The sequence below is a fragment of the Dipodomys spectabilis genome, unplaced genomic scaffold (assembly GCF_019054845.1).
Source record: "Dipodomys spectabilis isolate Male_0828 unplaced genomic scaffold, ASM1905484v1 ptg000001l, whole genome shotgun sequence".
NCBI lineage: Eukaryota > Metazoa > Chordata > Mammalia > Rodentia > Heteromyidae > Dipodomys > Dipodomys spectabilis.
In genome coordinates, this window is record NW_024870678.1 from 9,791,994 (window position 1) to 9,811,512 (window position 19,519).

The 19,519-nt window shown below is 40.5% G+C and overlaps 1 protein-coding gene across 1 annotated transcript in view; it reads left to right on the forward strand.

The window, feature by feature from the left end:
* Positions 1-19,519, forward strand: part of Slc35f1 (solute carrier family 35 member F1) — a 350,701-nt gene that overhangs the window by 294,700 nt on the left and 36,482 nt on the right. The window lies entirely within an intron of this gene.

Consider the following 19,519-nt stretch of genomic DNA (forward strand, 5'->3'; position numbering starts at 1 on the left):
GCATATTTCAGTTGCCTGTTTGGTTTATGACAAGTCAGTCATGTTGGGAGACTCATGACCGTGGTAGAACCTCTAACACGGAATACATGCTTAGTAAATACTAGTTCCTTCTACTCAAACACTATTCACTCCTGGATTCTATCTATCCATCCATTTAGGGAAACAATAAAGAACACACATTTTACCTAACTATCCAATTCTCTGTACTCTAATTTGGGGGCTGCAAATCAAAAGGAGCCATGGATTTCACAGTTTCATGTAAAGTGGTTTGTATAAAAGCACTTACTCAAAGGTACAAGAGAAAGTTAGGAAACCCACATTCCAATTTGTTTTGCCACTGATTGATTACTGTATTAGCTCAGGTGAAACCACTTGCCAGTTGATAGAGGTGAAATCTTGTAAAGATTAATGAGATTGCTCCCAGGTATGGAGAAAATTCTTCCAATCTTCTTTGTTTTGCAATAAGAACATCATAGAGAATTGTGTAACTTCAGTGATATCTTATTTGAAATCTTTTTCTTTTTTTGGCTTGTCGTGGAGCCTGAACTCTGGGCCTGAGCACTGTCCCTCAGCTCTTTCGCTCAAGGCTGGTGTTCTACCACTTGAGCCACAGCACCACTTCCAGCTTTTTCTGCTTATCTAGTGCTGAGGAATCGAACCCAGGGTCTCATACATGCAAGGCAAGCACTCTACAACTGAGCCACCTTCCCAGCCCCTGAAATCATCTTTTAATATGGCCAGGAGCCAACACACACACACACACACACACATACACACACACACACACACACACACACACACACACAGCCTTGACTGCAGTGAACATTTTTGTATAACTAATAATTCATACTTAATTCCTTAGGTCTTCTGTCCAGTACTGTCTTTGTGGAAAGTGAAACACTCTTGTAGCCCAGTGTCACACCACTGTTTTGGCTTTAAATTCTTAGAGCTAGTGGCCAAATTGCTTAGTCTAACGTGTCTGGTAAATAAGGGTGGACAGGATACAGGAGGCCCAACCTAGATTACCCATGTCTGTTTACCCAGATTAATCTGTGACCTTCAACTACATTAGAACTTAGATGTATGTGCTTCCTGAAAAGCATAGATGGGAAATTGGGAGTGGACAACAGTACAAAATGAGCAGTTTAAATTAATGTTTTATTCATTTAAGTAAGAAAGTGCAAATAGATTTAGGGAGCGTGTGTGTATATGCATATGTGTGTCTGTGTCTGTGTTTCCATGTGTCTGTGTGTGGTATTTGAGAAAAATGGAGCGATAGAGAAATAAAAGGAAGAAAGAGAAGACATGGTGTTCAAACACAAAAAGTTTTCTAATGGCCAAGTAAATAAAAAATGTTTAGCTGTCTCTGAGCTTTTGATCAAAACTAGCACTCTACCACTTGAGCCACCGGTGCCACTTCCAGCTTTTTCTAAGTGGTCTATTGGAGATAAGTCTCATGGATTTTCTTTCCTGGGCTGCCTTGAAACCACGATCCTCAGATGTTAGCCTCTTGAGTATCTAGGATTACAAGTGCAAGCCACCAGCACCTGGCTTAAGTAATTTTTTTGAGAACTCTTTTGTAGAAAGCTAAAATCTTGCTTTTATTTCAAGTTATCCTGACTTTTTCCCAGAAAAATTCCATAAATTGCATAATTTAATAATCTCATAGGTTTTAAAATTATCTGTTAGTTTGATTTTGCCAGTTAATCACTCCTCGTTCTGTTTCTAAACATTTGTTAGCTTACATTATTTATTTGATTTCATGTTTACATTTCCACATGTATTTACAATAAATCAAGCGACTCTCACCCTCCTATTACTCTCCCTTTCCCCTTCCTCAAAACAATTTCAACAGGTTTCTTGACCTATTTTCATAGCTGCAAACTATACTCCCTGATTCTTGAGACACTGAAAATTAGAAATCAGATATGTAGGAGAAAAACCAAAGATTTTCCTATGTTGAATACAGAGTTGAGGATTTTTAAAGCCCATAATCTTTTGGATCACCTTAAAAAATAATACGTCCTATAAACTTTACACAGCAAAAAAGATAATAGGCTTGAAAAGCTCTTGTGTGTAATGAATGCCTTCCGTTATTAGGCAACATGATGAAAGAATTAAGAAATAAACAATTTCTGCATGATTTCACTTGGTACATCTTTTTATGAAAAAACTCTCTTTACATTTTAACTAAAAACTATGCTTGGAGTATTAACAACATTTCACTATCTAAGACAGAACCAAAGTAATTTCATCAACACAGCAAAAATATATAGATGTAAATCCATAGCATCCTTTTATATTTTCTTTTACTATTATTCACGCATTCGATTCTGGCTACCATTGTGCAAAATGTTTTAGAACTTTTCTCTTGAAATCTCCTTCGAAGCCAGTTTTAAGTCATGTAAGCTTCTTTATAATCTATCCTGTGTATTTATTTATATATTAATTTTTGGATCTAGAGAGGGATTATATCACTTAATCCTGCATTTGGGATCTTTCCAAAAAATAAAACCTGGCCTCAAAAAATGATCAACTGCATCTATAAATAAATGCTCAGAAGACAATTTCCAAGAGTTCTAAGTGGTTTTGAATGATCTTAGCTTCATTAAAATACAACCATGACCTTCCAGAGTGACTATCTTGAATGACAATATTGTTTGGATGAATGAATTCCAATATATTACAGAAGATTAGGTATGCAAACACTTGCACACCCAGCTATATAAGTGGCAATTTTCTTCCTCCTTTAAAAAAAAAGCTCATTATTTTCAAAGCATACCTTTCATTATGCGTGGACATAGCTTCAGGAGTAGGTAGAGTCCTCCAAAAATATGCCTGTCCTAATCCCTGTAATGTGCAAACGTGTCACTTTAACAGACAAGAAGGGTACTACAGAGGTGATTGGATTACTGATGTTGAGACAGGGAGATTACCTGAATTACTTGCATGACCCCAGTGTGATCACAAAATTTCTTTGATGAGACAGATAAAAAAGAAAACATGACTGACAATGGAAGCTGAGTTCTGAGTACAAGAAGGAGACTCAAAGGCAGTGGTTACAAGCCAAGGAGTGCAGGCAGACTGTGGAAACAGACAAGACTAGGAAGGGATCTTCTGCAAAAGCCTGCAGGAAGGAGCACAGACCTGCCAACACTTGAATTCAGGGAGTCCTGACATTCAGCTTATAACATAAATTTGTACTGTTTTAAGCAGTGAGTTTGTGATCATTTATTACAATAACAGTTTTAAAAATCTGATACAGTTGAAGACCATATTTAACTCTGTCCAATCTCCCTGTGGAAAGGGTGGAAGAACTGTTCTCATCTCTCTTACCACATCATATGTTAAAACCCTTTCCTGACCATCCAATGTGATGGGATTTTAGGGCCTTTGGGAAAGTGGTTAGATCATGAAGGTGGAGCCTTTTCAAAAGGGATAAAAGAGACCTCTGCTGACCTTCCTGATCTTTCTACCATATGGGAACATGGCCAAGACAAGCATGTGTGAGCCAGGGGGTGGGCCCTTACTTGATGTCACATCTGCTGGTGAGTTGATTTCATACTTCCAGCCCCCTAACTGTACAAAACAAATTTCTGCTGCTTATAAACCACCCAATCTATGGTATTTTATTATAGCAGCCTGAATGGACTAAGACTCTACCTCGCCGACAGATTTCAAGGTGCCTTACACCCAATAAACATGGCTGGCAAGAGGTGGTTTCTCCTGCCCATCTGTGTTTTTCTGTGGTTTTGAGGAGAGGATCCTGCCTGAAGCAGTTCCTTCTTCATAATTAAAGATCTTAATTCCCTCAGCACTGCTTAGACAGGCTCCTTGGGGTGCTGTCTGCTGTGCACAGATAAAGCATTCTTATGCCTTAACTACTTCCATTGACAGAAGTGCTCTTTTTTAGTTGAGCACTGCACAAAATCCACCTACAATAAATAGCTAAAGTAGGAGAGAGTCCTTGCACCTAAAGAAGAAAAACAGATGTTGCCTGTCTCCTTGGACAATGCATTTGGGGCCCTGTAGTTGCTCATGAATCAGTAAAGGCCTGAGAATTGCTTTAAGAGGGAAGGTTACCATCTTAATGCTGCTGAGAGTTTTAGAAACCCAGGCAATAAGAATTCAAAGAGACATCAGCCTTGAGAAGATAACAGGAATTATTTTTGTCTCTCATCCTATACTTGTCTCCTTTATATCTTCTGAATTGGAGCCATTTCCAACTGAAGAGCTCTTGAACAGGAAGACAGAATGTGATCTAGCATCTCCTGAGGCCATTAGGCGTGAGAGCTGTGAGTAGATTATGAGCTGTGACACCATCTGGGCCAGGGAGTGACCAGAATGACCACAGGAAGAAGGAATTGCAGGGACTCACCTTTAGTTCCTTGTGGCAGAACTCATTTCTATAAGTGGCTCCATGCCATTCCAGTTTCCTCAATGAAGCCAATCTTCCCCAGTAGTTCAGAAAAAATAGAAATTATTCACTGTTTCATTAGGTATTCATTCATTCAACCATCTCCTATCTTCCATGCAGCACACTAAGCACCTCATGACTTTGCTCACATATTACCATTTCAGCTAGCCTGTTTAAAAATCACAACCTCCTGCCTCTCCTCTTTCTTCTTTTTCTCTATAATCCTTGTCATCATTGACACACCATATATTTTACTCTGTCTTTTCAGTGTGAATACAACCTTAAAAGGTCTGGGAATTTTTTTTTATTAACTGTTTGCTGTTCTTCCTAAGATAGTACCTAACGCATAGTAGGTACTCCACGTAAGCATTATGCCCACCTTTGGTCCTCAGCTCCACCCAGACCTGAGCTCCTTCCAGACCTGGAGTTCCCGCCTTACAGCTGGCCCCTCCCTCTCTCCATCCAGACCCACCTGAGCTCCCATCTATCTCACTTCCTCCCCCCAGACCCTGCTGCTGCTACCTGGAGAGTGAAGGCTGCCATGTGCTCCCTCTCTGGGGAAATATGGCTCCTCTAATAAACCTTATGATAATCTTTCTCCTGTGCCTGCCTGCCTCTGACTACTTCCCTGGAATGGATGTGATGGATCCTTTTACTCCATAAATATCTTTGCACAAATTAATAAAAGATGTGCATGGGCCTAGCAACATGCTAGCTAGGGGATAAAACTGAGTATACTAGTTCTAAAGGAAGATGATTTTTTTTTTTTTGCATAAGTGCACATCTCTATCAAGTGCCTCAAGGAGCACTTGATTGAGACTTCTGGAGCCAAGAGGACTTCCTGGAAGAAGTATTATCTAAAGTAAATTTGAAAGGTTAAGTCTGAGTGAGGCACCCAAAGGGTGTCAAGAGAAGCATAGAACTCCAGATAGGAGAAAGAGCATGCCAAGAAAGACCAAGCATGTTACAGAACTAAAAGTACTTCAACATGACGTGGTATTCTGAGGTGGTTTTACTCAATTTTATATGATAAGAGCACTTAACATGAGTGCTATCCCTCTTGACAAACTAAGAGCACAATACAGTGTTGTAACCATAGGGCTAATGTATGGCCAATCTCCTGAACATACTATCTTGTATAGCTAGCAGCATGGACTTCACAGGAGGAAATAGTCAAAGAAGAAGATGCAGAGTGGTCTGGAACAGATCACAAAGGAACTATTCCATATCAGATAGTTTGAACTTAATTCTGAGAGTTTCTAGGGAAGAGATAACATGATGAAATTTGCAGTTTGCAAGGACTATGAACATGATCTGATCTTGAAGGAGGACAGGATGGGACAAATGAAGAGATTCTGAAGACATTTTTGGAAGGGCAAGATTTGACTTATTTAAAGCCAAGTGAAGAAAGCTCAATCCATGTTTCATTCACTTGTGTGCTTATTAGCAAATGTATGTGAGTATACACTTTTCCATGAGCAATAGGTATAGAACACAGAAAAGACTGTTCTGAATCTCGTAAAGCTTCATTTCTATGGAATTCTGGATTTATAGTTTCTGTCTCTTCTTCAGAATACAATAGAAATAAAATGTGTGATGGGAATTTTATATGGGAATAAACAATGCATTGCTATTGGGAAGAGAGCTTTGTGCAACTAGCACATGGTAAATGCCTATTTACTAACTAGAAAGTGTGAATGGTGCTACAAGTAGTAAGGTTAAATCGAAGAAGTTAAGGGACAGATCTTACAGGCTGTGTAAGCCAAGGAGTAGCATTTAGAATTGTTCTTAGGAAAGCCATTAGAATGTATAGAGAAGGAAATTGGTGTGACCTAATTTACATTTTTAGAACACCAGGACTGTCTGAGGAAAATGGGTGGTGATTAGACAGCAAAGGGACTGATAACTGAAGTCACTCCTCACAGTGCCTGGAAGTCAGGGCTAACTGTGGAAGTCACCAGAAATGGCTGGACAAAACCATCAGAAAATTCTGAACAATTGTATGGGGGTTGGTAGAAGTCAGAAAGACAAGGAAGAGTAAAGAATAGTGATTTCAGCTGGGTGCTGGTGGCTCATGCCTGTAATCCTAGCTACTCAGCAGACTGAGATCTGAGTATGGCAGGTCGAAGCCAGCCCAGGCAGAAAAATTCCATGAGAGACTTAAGTTCAACAAACGACTTAGAAGAAGACAGAAGTGGTGCTGTTGGCTCATGTGGTAAAGCCCTTGAGAATAAAGAGGGTCAGGGACAGTACCCAGGCCCTGAGTTCAAACTCCAGAACCAGAAAAAAAAGAAAGACAAAAAAGTAGAATAATGTGTCTTCAGACATTGACCTGTATGTAATACCATGGCATGCATTGAAGAAAACTAGGGAAGAGAAGCTATGACACAGAAAAGCAAAGAGTTCTGCTTTCATTATGTGTTTTCTCTTCTGGCAGGGTTTGGTATGGTGGCTGGAGCCTGTCAGAAAGGAAGGAATTGGAATTAGGGACTTGGGTGTCATTTTCGTAGAGATGATGCCAAAGATCATGGCCACATAAGATCACAGTGGAGTGGGTATAAATAGAAGGGAGAGGAAACCTGAAATCTGAGCCATAATGCATGACAATATTTAGAGAGTACATGAAAGTATGCTAAGAAGAGGCCAGTTATTATAAGAAGAGACCAGGAGAATGCAAAAGCCAAGGCAAGAAAGTACTTCAAAAGGGACAAAAGGAGCCCTAAATATCAGTCATTGGGGGGGGGGGGGGGCGGTCACACCTCAACAACTAAGTCACTAATAGTTCCCTTCACCAAGAGCAGAATCACAGGAGGAGGAGCAATGTGGGCACCAAGACATGAGTTTATGTCTGAACTGGCTGAACTATAGGCATTTTGGGAACATCCACAGATCAACAGGAGGTTATAGGACTCTGACATTCAGCAGGTGGTTCCAGACTTGGAAGCTATTGTAATAGAGGTGGCTTTAAAACCACTTCTCTTCTACCAGTAGAATCATTCATGATAAAAGCAGAGTGATCAGAAGAGACACTCCAGTCAGTTCTGAGAACACAAGGTTAAAGAGTTGAGAGTGCATCCAGCCTCCCCCACAAAGAGCCCATAAGAACTGTGAGCAGGTAGGATGAATGAAGGATGAATGGAAGACAGTGGGTGGAATTTTGGCACCCAACAGCACCAAAAAGATTCTACACTAAGACAAGGTTAAAAATATGGAATGTAATTTTGAGCAATTGTGCTGGTATTTGAGGGAACAGAAAACAGATTGCTGTGAGTTGAAGTGTTGAGTGGATGTTGGAGAGATAGAGAGGTCTGGCTTAAGGCAACCACTTTTCAAGAAGTTTCACAGCGGAAAGGATATGAGAGCGCCATGTGTGGAATTGGAGAAGAAGAAAGCCAAGGAATGAACAAACCCACAGATAGACCCACTCAGAGGGATGAAAAGAAGACCATGAGACTGCTGAAAAACAGAAGGAAAAGCTAGAGAGGTTGCAGGGAAGGAAGATAAATCAAGAGAGGAGAGAATTCAGAGAGTCATTTGCCAAATGCTGCAGTAGGTTTTTTAAGTGAGAAATCAAAAGTTCAGCTTGGATAATGATGGTGTGAGGGACCTCTCCCTCAGAAGACAGCTAGAGAAATGGGTGAGACCAAGAGACCAAAAGCAGTGACAGTAAATTAACCTTCAGTCTGATTGTGAAGAGGGGAAGATAAATAGCCATAGCCCCAGCAAAGGGAAATAAGAATAAGGTCAGGACGTTCCATTACATGAAGGAAAACCTCCAATAGAAAGGGATAAAGATCAAGAGTGGTAGGGGATAATAGATGGCGAGAGGACCCAGAAGAGGAAGGAAAAGAGAACTGCAAAAAATAGAGGCCAGAATGTCTATCAGTGCCAGACAAATCCTTGTGGACTTTCTTTCAGGAAAGAAATTGTGGAAACACACTGAGTGACTGTCTACTTTGTCCTAGGTATAGTGTGTTTTGTTCTCTCCAGTATTCTCTTGCATCTACAGCAATGCTGAGCAAGTTGCAAGCACCTGATCATTATCTGTTGAATGAACCAGTAAATGACTAGTATAAGATGAAGAAGACTTGGTGTGTGTGTGTGTGTGTGTGTGTGTGTGTGTGTGTGTGTGTGTGTGTGTGTGTGTGTGTGTGTGTGTGTGTGTGTGTGTGTGTGTGTGTGTGTGTGTGTGTGTGTGTTGCTGGGGATTAAACCAAGCCTGCTAGGTAAATGCTCTACCACTTGGGCTATATTCCCTGCCCCACCCTTTCTTTATGCCAGTCCTGGACTTGGTCTCAGAGCCTGGGCACTATCTCTGAGCTTTTTTGCCCTAGCCTAGCATTCTGCCACAGGTCCACTTCCAGATTTTTTTTTGGTAGTTAATTGGAGATTAACTTCCCAGGGTGACTTCTAACAATGATCCTCAGATCTTAGCCTCCAGAGTAGCTGAGGTATAAACCATGCACTCCGCCCCCACTTCTTTGGGATTTTATTTTTATTGTGAGATAGGTTCTCATACTTCCTTTGCCAAAAGGCTTCAAAGTGATGACCTACCCCTTCCATCCAGCTAAGATTACAGGGATTTGATCTTATTTTTAATTTTGTTTTGTTTTTCACAAGACCCAGAACAGTGAATTAGACCTAAAAGCAGATCCCCAAAAGTGCAAGATATTTTCCTCTAGCTTTTGAAATTGTTTCTTCCTGCTGTTTTAATGCTGGGAGGAATCAAAAGTAATGCAAAATTAATGTAGAATTAATATTTTATCAGAAAACTTTCATTTCTTTCAATATGTGCTTTGAAATGTGTACTTGCTTTAATGTTACTGTTAATATTCCCATGTTCATGAATTCTATAAATAAAAAATACAAGTTAGGGCTTGCTAACTTAAGGCAAACACTTCTCCCAAACACTCAAGATAGCTGCATATTAGCAGAGACTCAATTCTCATATGCTTTGTCTTAAATGTACATTTTCTTTAGTGTAAGAAATTCACAGTGAATCCAGGCACTGGTGGCTAACACCTGTAATCCTAGTTATTCAAGAGGTTGATATCTGAGGATCACAGTTCAAAGCTATCCCAGGCAAGAAAGCCTGTGAAACTCTTATCTCCAGTCAATCACCAAATTAGCCAGAAGTACAAGTACTAGTCTTGAGTAAAAAGCTCAGGGTCCTAAACTCAAGCCCTAGTACCAGTGTGCACTAGTGCACTCCTGTACGTGCGCAAATACACACACACACACACACACACACACACACACACAATGCAGGATCAATACTTTCAACCAGTGATTATTGTTTAATAGTTTCCTTTTTCTCCTTGTATGAGAGGCCTCACAAGCTTCCTAGACTGACTTGAGCTCAACAACCTTTATTAGAATGGGATCCCATAAGCTTCCTGCACTTCCCGGTCCTAAAATACTTCAGCTACTTCCATTTTAAGGAATCACTGACTCTCATATTAATATGAGACTTCAAGAAAGTCAGTTTCCTCTATCTTTAGAGCTACATTTCCTCATATGTAAAATGTAGTGGCGGAGGGTGGGAGGGTGGAGGGGGGCTGGGGAGGTGAATAAGAACTAATCATTGCACCTGGCATAGAGACTCAATAAATGTTCCTTGCTCTCTACTTTGTGATCTGATAATCAGAGCTTGTTAAGGTGATTAACTCCAAGGATGCTCACAAAGAAGAAATTTATCCTCTGGGAGAGCTCTACTCTCACAGGAGACAGATTTCCCTGCAATGATGTTAAAGAGCCTGTGTCTAATTATCTGAATCTTTCGATCACCTAGATTTCTAGGCACTTGTCCCAGATTTTCAGTGCATAGCACCGTCCCATCTCCCCTACCCTCTACCTCCAATTGAAAACCAGAAAAGTAAAGTGAAGATACTTGAGCATCTAGGAAGTTTGATGACTGACACAAAGTGACATGTAAAATTCACATGCTCATTAGAGTAGAAAAACAGACAACAACTTGGTGAAAATATCTCTTCTAAATCACAAAAAAAGGACATTTCCTGAAAAACAGCTATCATGTAGTAAGCATAGTGACACATTTTATTAGTTTGGATCTCTTGAAAAACATCATAAAACATGGCTTTATAAATATTTTTTGACAACAAAGCTTGAACAGTAAGGCCTAAGGTATGTTCAGGGAGGAGGGTTTGCATAACCCTGGGAAAGACCACATCCTGCCAAGAACTGATGGGGGAAGGGGAGGGGCATTAGCTACCAGAAAAGTCTGTTCCAGGTAAGAGATATTTCACCTGGTATTGTACTCCTAGTTAGATTTCTGAGTTCTTCTGGGAGGGCTACAGAATGAGAATGGACACATTTCACAAATTATACTCTACTCACCTCAGTGGGACTCAGCCTAAAGAGGACTTTTGTGGGGCATTGTGTATTTAAAGATCCTTCCCTGTTAATGTTTCCGCTGTCCTCACCGGAGATGAATTTATAATATATGTCACTTTTAGAAACCAGGGTGAATTGCCAATTAGAAGCAGGAGGGAAGAGCAGGGAAATGCTCTCTTTCCTGGAATCACCTACCAGTTGCCTCGGGTTCAGACTCTTGACAGCTGGGCGGGTGAGGAAAGCTTTTTGCCCTGGAATAGCTGGAGGGGAAAGTTAATGAGGAGCTGAAGGCTGCTGGAGAAGTCTCTTTTGGGCCCTGAGAATTGACAGAGGGATGAGGTCATCTCATTATGCTCTACTGAAATGGGTGCACTTGGGGTTTGGGGAGATACACACACACACACACACACACACACACACACACACACACACACACACACACACACGCACCATAAGTTTCCTTTGAGGAAGAATGATCTGCCAAGTAGATTTTTACACTCATAACATTTCATTTTATCTGTTTTGAAAGCACTTTATGCTCTAGAGAGGAAATTTAGAAACCACAGAAAATTCCAGGTCATGGAGCTGTTGAGATTCTATTCAAAGGTAATCATTGTTATACATTCTATTCTGATAGATTCTGCTTTTCTTTTTCTGGAGATTTGTTGTTGTTGTTGTTGTGTAGATATTTGATCAAACATCAAAGTTATATGTAAAATATATGTCACTCAAATCCAACGTGGTAGAGAACGAATGTGGAGAGATTCCTGTTCTCTCACCTTACTGTCAAGTCAAGAAAGACTTTCCCTCCATTTCAAAGCTGGGAAAATAGAGATGTGCTCCATTCCTTACTTACTCAGCCCCAAAGGCAAAATGGCTAATTCAATATCTAATTGGGAACTTTAACCTGCCGTAGGATTATGATGCCTTGACATTTTTAGAAAGGAGGAAAAACCATCTTTAATATGCTTCCTTTAGATCTGCTGGCTTTGAGGGTGTGTGAAGAAAAAATGTTCCTTGTGGGAAAGACCTTTGAGAAAGAGCATACAACCTGATAACCATTTTCCTCAGTGTATCTGCTTAAAAGATTTGGTGAAGTTAAAAATGGACTGGGAAGGAGGAAGCAAGAATTCCTTCCTCCAATTCATGTCTAATCAGTTGGTGTTTTAATCTCCATTCATTTCCTGAGTCTTTTACATGAACCATGTGAAACTACCAATATCCACCCAATTTGACTTACAAAAATGGAAATTTCTATTATTCTCTGCTGGCTAGGTCCTACAGGAGAGAAGTAAGGTGATTGGAACCACAGGAAGTGAATGCTAGGGAAAAAAAGTAGATGGAACATTTTAGACACAAAATACAGCTTCTAAGTTAAGATTTTATGAGAATGCAAACAATCTTAGATTCAACTTTTCTGAAGACAGTTAAGGGCCATAGCTTGAAGGTAAAGAACAAGACCTGCCAAGTTTTTACATTTGTAAGTATAAAATGGCAATGGTTTGGGGATTTTCTGAAATGTTTCATCTTGGTTTACTGGGCAATGCTCCTGTCTCAAGTCCCTAGACTTGTCACCCTCACCCATATTACAAAGTATGATATATGATATATATATATATGATATATATCATATGATATATGATATATATGACATATATGATACATATCAATATATCAGAAAACATGTTAAACCACAATACTAGCTTTATTATAATCTGATTTTTTTCAAGAAATAAAGTAGCTCCTTGAAAAGAATAAAATCTGTCCAGTGCCAATGGCTCACATCTGTTGAGGTCTGAGGATCACAGTTCAAAGTCAACCCAGGCAAGGAAAGTCCACGTAACTCTTATCTCCAATTAACCACTACAAAACTGGAAATGGTGCTGTGGCTCAAGTGGTAGAGTGCTAGCCTTGAGCTGAAGAGCTCAGGCACAATGCCCAGACCCACAATTCAAGCCCCACAACCAAAGCTACAAATTTAATCTTTTACAAAAAGTTATTTTCTGTAACCCACCTATAAGAGTTTATTTTTTCCTTGAACTTCCTGGCAAAGTTACTCATTCATTTAAAAGTAAAATAAAATGTTTGCTTTGTATTATTTGTTGAAATTTTGAAAAATCAAAGAAAGACAATAACATTCATGTTTGTATATTTTGTGTACATTAAATGCTATATATTAAAATGTATAACATTTCATTTAAATGGCATGTGAATTTAATATAAACTTAAGCTCTCTATCTTATTTATCTGACATCGATATCACTGTGCCCATTTTGGAAAATATAATTTATATCCAACTGATATTTGCCAGTAAGGCAAATATTCAAATTAGAATTTTCATTTGGTGTTTCATAAAAGTGTGGGTAAATAAATAGATCAAGTTTTGTCCCCAAAGACTTCTTTTAGCATTTGATAATAAGTTGACAACTGTCATAAAAGCATCTTGAAATCTGTAGGAATTTTTCTTAAGTTGGAGAGAGTAGTAAAGCCTGCAAGATGCAATGTTAATCTATTAAAAAAAAAAAAAGAAAGAAGGATGGGGCTGGGAAGGTGGCTCAGTGGTAGAGTGCTTGCCTTGCATGCATGAGGCCCTGGGTTCAATTCCTCAGCACCACATAAGCAGAAAAAGCTGGAAGTGGCACTGTGGCTCAAATGGTAGAGTGCTACCCTTGAGCTGAAGAGCCCAGAGTTCAGGCCCCATGACCAACAACAACAACAAAGATGAGAGTAGCTAAAATAATTTGTTTTGACATAGAGTCTTTGTGATTTCCAGGTTCTGTGGAGAAGGGAATATGAATTGATTGCTATTGGGTATGGGATTTCTTTGGGGGGGATAGTGAAAATAGTCTGAAATTCGATGGTGATGATGACTATACAACTGCACAAATACACTACAGACCGGTAAATTTCATGTCTTATAAAAGGTCAGTTTTGAAGGCATGTGGATTATGTATCAAAAGAAATGAAATAAAATATTCCAGGTGTAGCAACACGTGCCTATTGAAGAGGTGGAGGAGACAGGATCTCTATTTGTGATTCTCAGGATAAAAATGTAAGACTCTATCCAAAAAACAGCCTAGGAGCCAGAAGACTTGGGATATGTCACAAGTGGCAGAATGCTTGTTTAGCCAACACAAGGCCATGTGTCCAAGCCAAAAAGTAAAACTAAAACCATGAATTTATGGACATGGTAAAGCATAATACAGGCTTATGTTTTAAAAGTCAAAATAAAGCATAACCCATGGTAATTAATTGTTTATTCTATGCCTTTATAATACACTAGGACTCCCAGAGTACAGAACAACTTACCTCCCTATCACAGAGCCTGAGTGTGTTTGTAATATGCAGTCACACAATAAAATGCAATCAGTGACTGAAGGTCATCTGAGTATCTCTACAAAACAGAAATTTCTCCCATTAGCTTTAGCTATGTTTTACCTGTGAATATTTCAGGCCCATGTGTGTCTATGTGTCCACAGTATCTCTGTGTGTGTAACTTTAGTGGTAAAACTCTGCACGTCACCACATAACTGGGGCTGGTTAGGGTCAGAGGCCAGGTAGATAATGATGAAGGCACAACATGTTTGGCTTACACAGAATTTCATTGTAGCTACTGTGTTGTAGGGTTGTAATTGTGATAGTTAAATGTAGTTGCGCTCAGAGATTAAGGAAGGTAAGAGTCAGGAAATAAGTATTTTAGTTCCAGATCTAACACTAGCTGGCTTTAGTCCTGGATGATTATTTTCTTATATTAAAAGTAGATATAATCATGACTCCTTTAAAAAGCTTTCTGAAGATTAAGTTTAAAAAAATAGCATAACTGGTTTGTACACTAGAAGTGTAACCTTAATGTGAGTATGTCATTTGAAACTTCAAGTTACAAATAATTCTTCAGTTGTCTCCATGGCTTTGAAGAAGTTTCCCAAGCATTGTGGAAATTATAGCGTGTCTGAAAAAAACAGATAATGAGAGCTGCCTTGCTCTGGAACCCACCCTGGCCTTGACTCTCAATCCTCCTGTCTGGGATTACAGGTGCATGTCACTACACTGGGTTCCAAAGTGTTCTGGTATTGTACAACTTTCTTTTGGGTAGAAAAAAAAATGAATGTAAAGAACAGATTAATGAGAGAATTGTAAGCAGAATTTGTCCCCCTTTTTAAATAGTCCCACTTACAGGTAGCTGTTATAAATGCTATTATCATCATTATTTTTATTATTATTACTCTATCACACTCTAGGCTAAGAAGTTATGCTCACAGAAAACAGTTAGAAAATTATTTTGTCTGTATGTTTCATGCTACCCAACCACAGGGAACACGCTGGAGACAAAAGGAAATATCACTAAAAAGTACCAACCTATTGTCCCACAGCAGCTCCCAAACCATTTGCTATCTGTAGTTACAGATGCCATGGTGAGAACACCAGCTGCAGCAAATATTCCCATCATTGACCTTCGTTGTTCAAAAACATCAATATTGAAGCTAGAGGAAGTGATCCATGTCTATAATCCTAGCTACTTGGGAGGCTGAGGTTGAGAGGAGCTTGGTTCCAGTCCAGCCCAGGCAGAAAAGTCTCAAGGGAGGAAGCTGAGTGTGGTAGCATGCTCTTGTGATCACAACTACTACAATAGAAAGTATAGAATAGGCAAGTCACACTCCATGCTCATGACTGGGACCGTATCTTAAAAATAACCAGTGCAAAAAAAGGAGGAGGAGGAGAGGAAGGGAGGAGGAGGAGGAAGAGGAGGGCTGGAGTGTGTAGCTCACTGGTAGAGTGCCTGCCTTGAGAGCACAAGACCCTGAGTTGGAATCCCAGTCTTAAATAAAAAAGAAAAAATTATGAATAACAGCTGCAGATGCCAAAAGTCTGTATAACCCTGGGCCCATTACTTGAGACTTGTGAGTTTCAAATATGAAAGAAAGGGATCTCAGTGATTCTAAACTGAGGAGGTATTGCCCTCCACAGGCATTTCTAAATGTCTTCACTGTCAAGGCACCAGTGCTCACTTCCCTGCAAAGAGCACAGAGCATTTCCTGCAAAATGAAGAAGTGCCCTGCTCCAAGTTCTAGAAACAACCTCCATTACCTTCCGTGTCCCTTCTTACAGCCAGTGACAGCATGTGTCTGCCCATGCATCAGTACATCTACTGACGAAATATTACAAGCCTACTATATACTGAACTCTCATCCAAAGATCCCAGAAACCCTGTCTTGGTTGTATTCTTCTATTCTTTCTCTTCTTCTAAATGTCTCCCCCTACCCACCTGACATCCCCCCCCCATTACTTACAAGTAAGGATTGTCTAAATAACCTAATAAAGAGATGGATAAACCTAATAATTAACTGAATAAAGAAATACAACCTAGGACTGATGAGGTGCTCTGGGATTTCTAATGACACTTAAGAGAGGACATTCAAGTCAACCCCTTCGAAGGCTGGACAATGCTCAGGTTTGCCCTCACTCATTCAAGAATGGAGGCCGCAGCATCACTGCTGGAGAGCTACTGCCAGTAAGTGGAATCTGTTGTGGACCATTTAATGGAATTCTTCAACTCAGTTCGATCACTTTTAATTCTAAAAAACAAAACACACCAACTGTTTTATGCCCAGTGAGCAGTCTCCACTGGCAAGCTGAGATTTCCTAATATGCTTTCAGTGGTGGTATCTGAGGTCAGTTGTAAAAGCTGCCTAGCATATATTGCCCCATCCAGCAGGCTCATTAACTTACATTGCTAATTACTGTGCAGAGAGTAAAGGTGGGCTGCTGTATGAGCCTACTGGCTGCCACACCCTGCACAGTCTCCCCAGGAATGGCTTACTCCTGACCCTATCCCTTACCCTCCCAGTACTACTGGATAATCAATGGTGCATCCTCTCTGTGACCCTCTCAACCTCCCAGCAACCCTGGGGACACCTGCCTAATCTGAATTCATATTGCACTTTGCAAGGGAGAACACCAGTGCACTGAGGTGCATGAGGGTTCGCTTGGATCACGAAGAGTTACGGTGATGCAGAGGATTTTTCAGTGCTGTTTAAGCTACCAAGAGGCCCTCTGACATTTGAAGATACTTTGTGAATATCCAAACTTAGGTCAGCCTTTCATGGATTTTTGGATACTCATTTTGACCAGTTTTGGTCATTAAAAATCTCACAATTTGTCAATAGGAAGGAAAGTAGGGTACAAGAAAATTGTCAAGCAGAACCTGAACTCATTTGTGGATTCAAGAGCCAGGCTGGCTTGCTTGCTTGCTTGCTTGTTTCCTTCCTTCCTTCCTTCCTTCCTTCCTTCCTTCCTTCCTTCCTTCCTTCCTTCCTTCCTTCCTTCCTTCCTTCCTTCCTTCCTTTCTTCCTTTCCTCCTTCCCTCCTTCCCTCCTTCCTTTCTTCTTTCTTATGCCATTTATGGAGCTTGAATTCAGGGCCTGATCACTATCATGAGTATTTTTGCTCAAGGCTAATGCTCTACCAGTTGAGCCACACCTTCATTTCTGGCTTTTTGGTAGTTAATTGGAGATAAAAGTCTTGTGCACTGTATTCCTTCCTTCCCCCTCCCTCCCCTGCCCCGGCCTGGCTGCAAGCTGCAATCCTTGGATATAAGCCTTCTGAGTAGCTAAGATTGAAGGCATGAGGCACTAGCCTCATGGCTCAAAAGGTTTTCTTGAGGTAACACATTAATGCATGGCAGAAGGAGGGAGATAGAGGAGTGAAGGCCTTGAGGTAATCCCAGAGGGCTTGTTCCAGGTAGGAGAGGGTGGTAGATCAGTCTGGGTGGCATGATGACATATGACAGATGCTTAGAAACTGCAAGTGATGGAACTGTGTCATCACAGGATATAGGCGGTGACAGCCACTGTCCAGTGCTGGCTGCGGCGTGGTGAAGGCCTCGTGCCTGGGATACTAGCAAGCAGTTCTGCGGGCCAGTGGGATAAAGCACGTTTCCCATTTGGTACACAGAGTCTGTAGTCTTGCGGGACATCAGTTTGTCAAGTAGAGACTCTGCCTTGGGAAATACTACCAGAGCAGTAAAGACTGGGCCAGTTCCATGGTGCCCAAAGAACAGGCTGGAAGCCAGATTTGCAGACAGGATCTGAGGGTCAAATCCTTCACAAAATGCTCCTTTACTCTTTTTTATACTTTCCTGAGACTTGGCTATGTAGCCCCACTTCACTTTAAACTCTCGATCCTCTTACTTCTACTTTCTTCCTGAGTGCTAGTTCTATAGGAATGCACCACCACACCTGGTTAAAAATTACTGGCATGGGGCTGGAAGGGTGGCTCAGTGGTAGAGTGCTTGCCTTGCATGCATGAGGCCCTGGGTTCGTTTCCTCAGCACCACATAAACAAAAAGAAAAAAGCTGGAAGTTGTGCTGTGGCTCAAGTGGTAGAGCGCTAGCCTTGAGCTGAAGAGCTGAGGGACAGCGACCAGGCCCAGAATTCAGGCCCACGACCGAACCCCCTCCAAAAAAAAAAAATTACTGGCATGTGTAGTATTTCTGAATTCCTCTCTGATCAGTGGAGACAGGTGTTGAGACAGTCTTCATCCTACCAGGAAAGAGAGCTTCCTGTGTTGGTGAGAGTCTAAGGTCATGCAGCAGCAAGTAAGGCTTTGTACTGCAATTCAGGTTTTCTGGCTTCTAGCACAGAGTTCTCTCCATTTCACCACATTCTTTCTCTACCTGAGTAAAGTCAACGGCACCAACTCTCGGGACCTTATGTCAGATGAAATCTCATGGTTATGCCAAGTATATAAAAATGAAATCAGAGTTGCTTTTTTTTCTATTCTCGGTCAATCTTATGAAATATCCTTTTTAAAATATCATTATTTGAATTATTTTTTAAAATATTAACACTACAATTGATTCACTACAGTGATTCTGTTTTCTTATTTTTTTGTTTTTCTGCTGGTCCTGGGGCATGAGATCTGTGCCTGAGCACCATCCCTGGGCTCCTTTTGTTCAAGGCTAGTGCTGTACCACTTGAGCCACAGTGCCAATTCTAGCTTTTTCTATGATTAATTGGAGATAAAAGTCTCACAATTTTCCTTCCCGGGCTGACTTTGAACCGTAATCCTCAGATCTCAATCTCCTAAGTAGCTAGGATTACAGGCATGAGCTACCAGCACCTGGCTTGATACTCTTTTCTTTTTAAATCTTTATTGAAAAGGTGATGTGCAGGGAAGTTATAGTTGCATAGGAAAGGTAAAGAGTACATTTGTTTTTAAACACTATTACCCATCCCTGCTTGTTTTCTTTTAAGAGTAAATGACAGGAGCAGATTGAGTAACTCTTATTGATAGGAGGGAAACAATTGGGAAAAACAAAGTTTAACCTTTGTCTAACTTCTAGTAATTGATAAACTGTTCTAAGATGCCTGATCCCTCACCCCTCATTCCAGGAACTATTTCTAAAATAATGTGTCATCAAAAGTGGCCCCAGGGGTGCTCCTCAGTCCTCAGGTGTTCCCTGGGAGCCTGCCAGAGCCCCAAGAAGCCCAACTGCCAGGAACACAAAGCAGGCAGGAGAATCTTCACCATTTGCCTGTCATATCAATTGTCATCTCCTTTTCCTCTCTAGCCCAACGGGTTACTAGAAGCAAGCTGGCTCCAGGGAGGAGGCCTCCAAAAGAAGGGATATCCCTTTAGTATATGACTACTTGGTTTGTAAGGTTACAAAAAAAAACGAATTTTAAGATACATTAGAGACCAAAAATGTGTATTACCAAAAAAGAAAAGAAAAAAGGATAATAAATAGC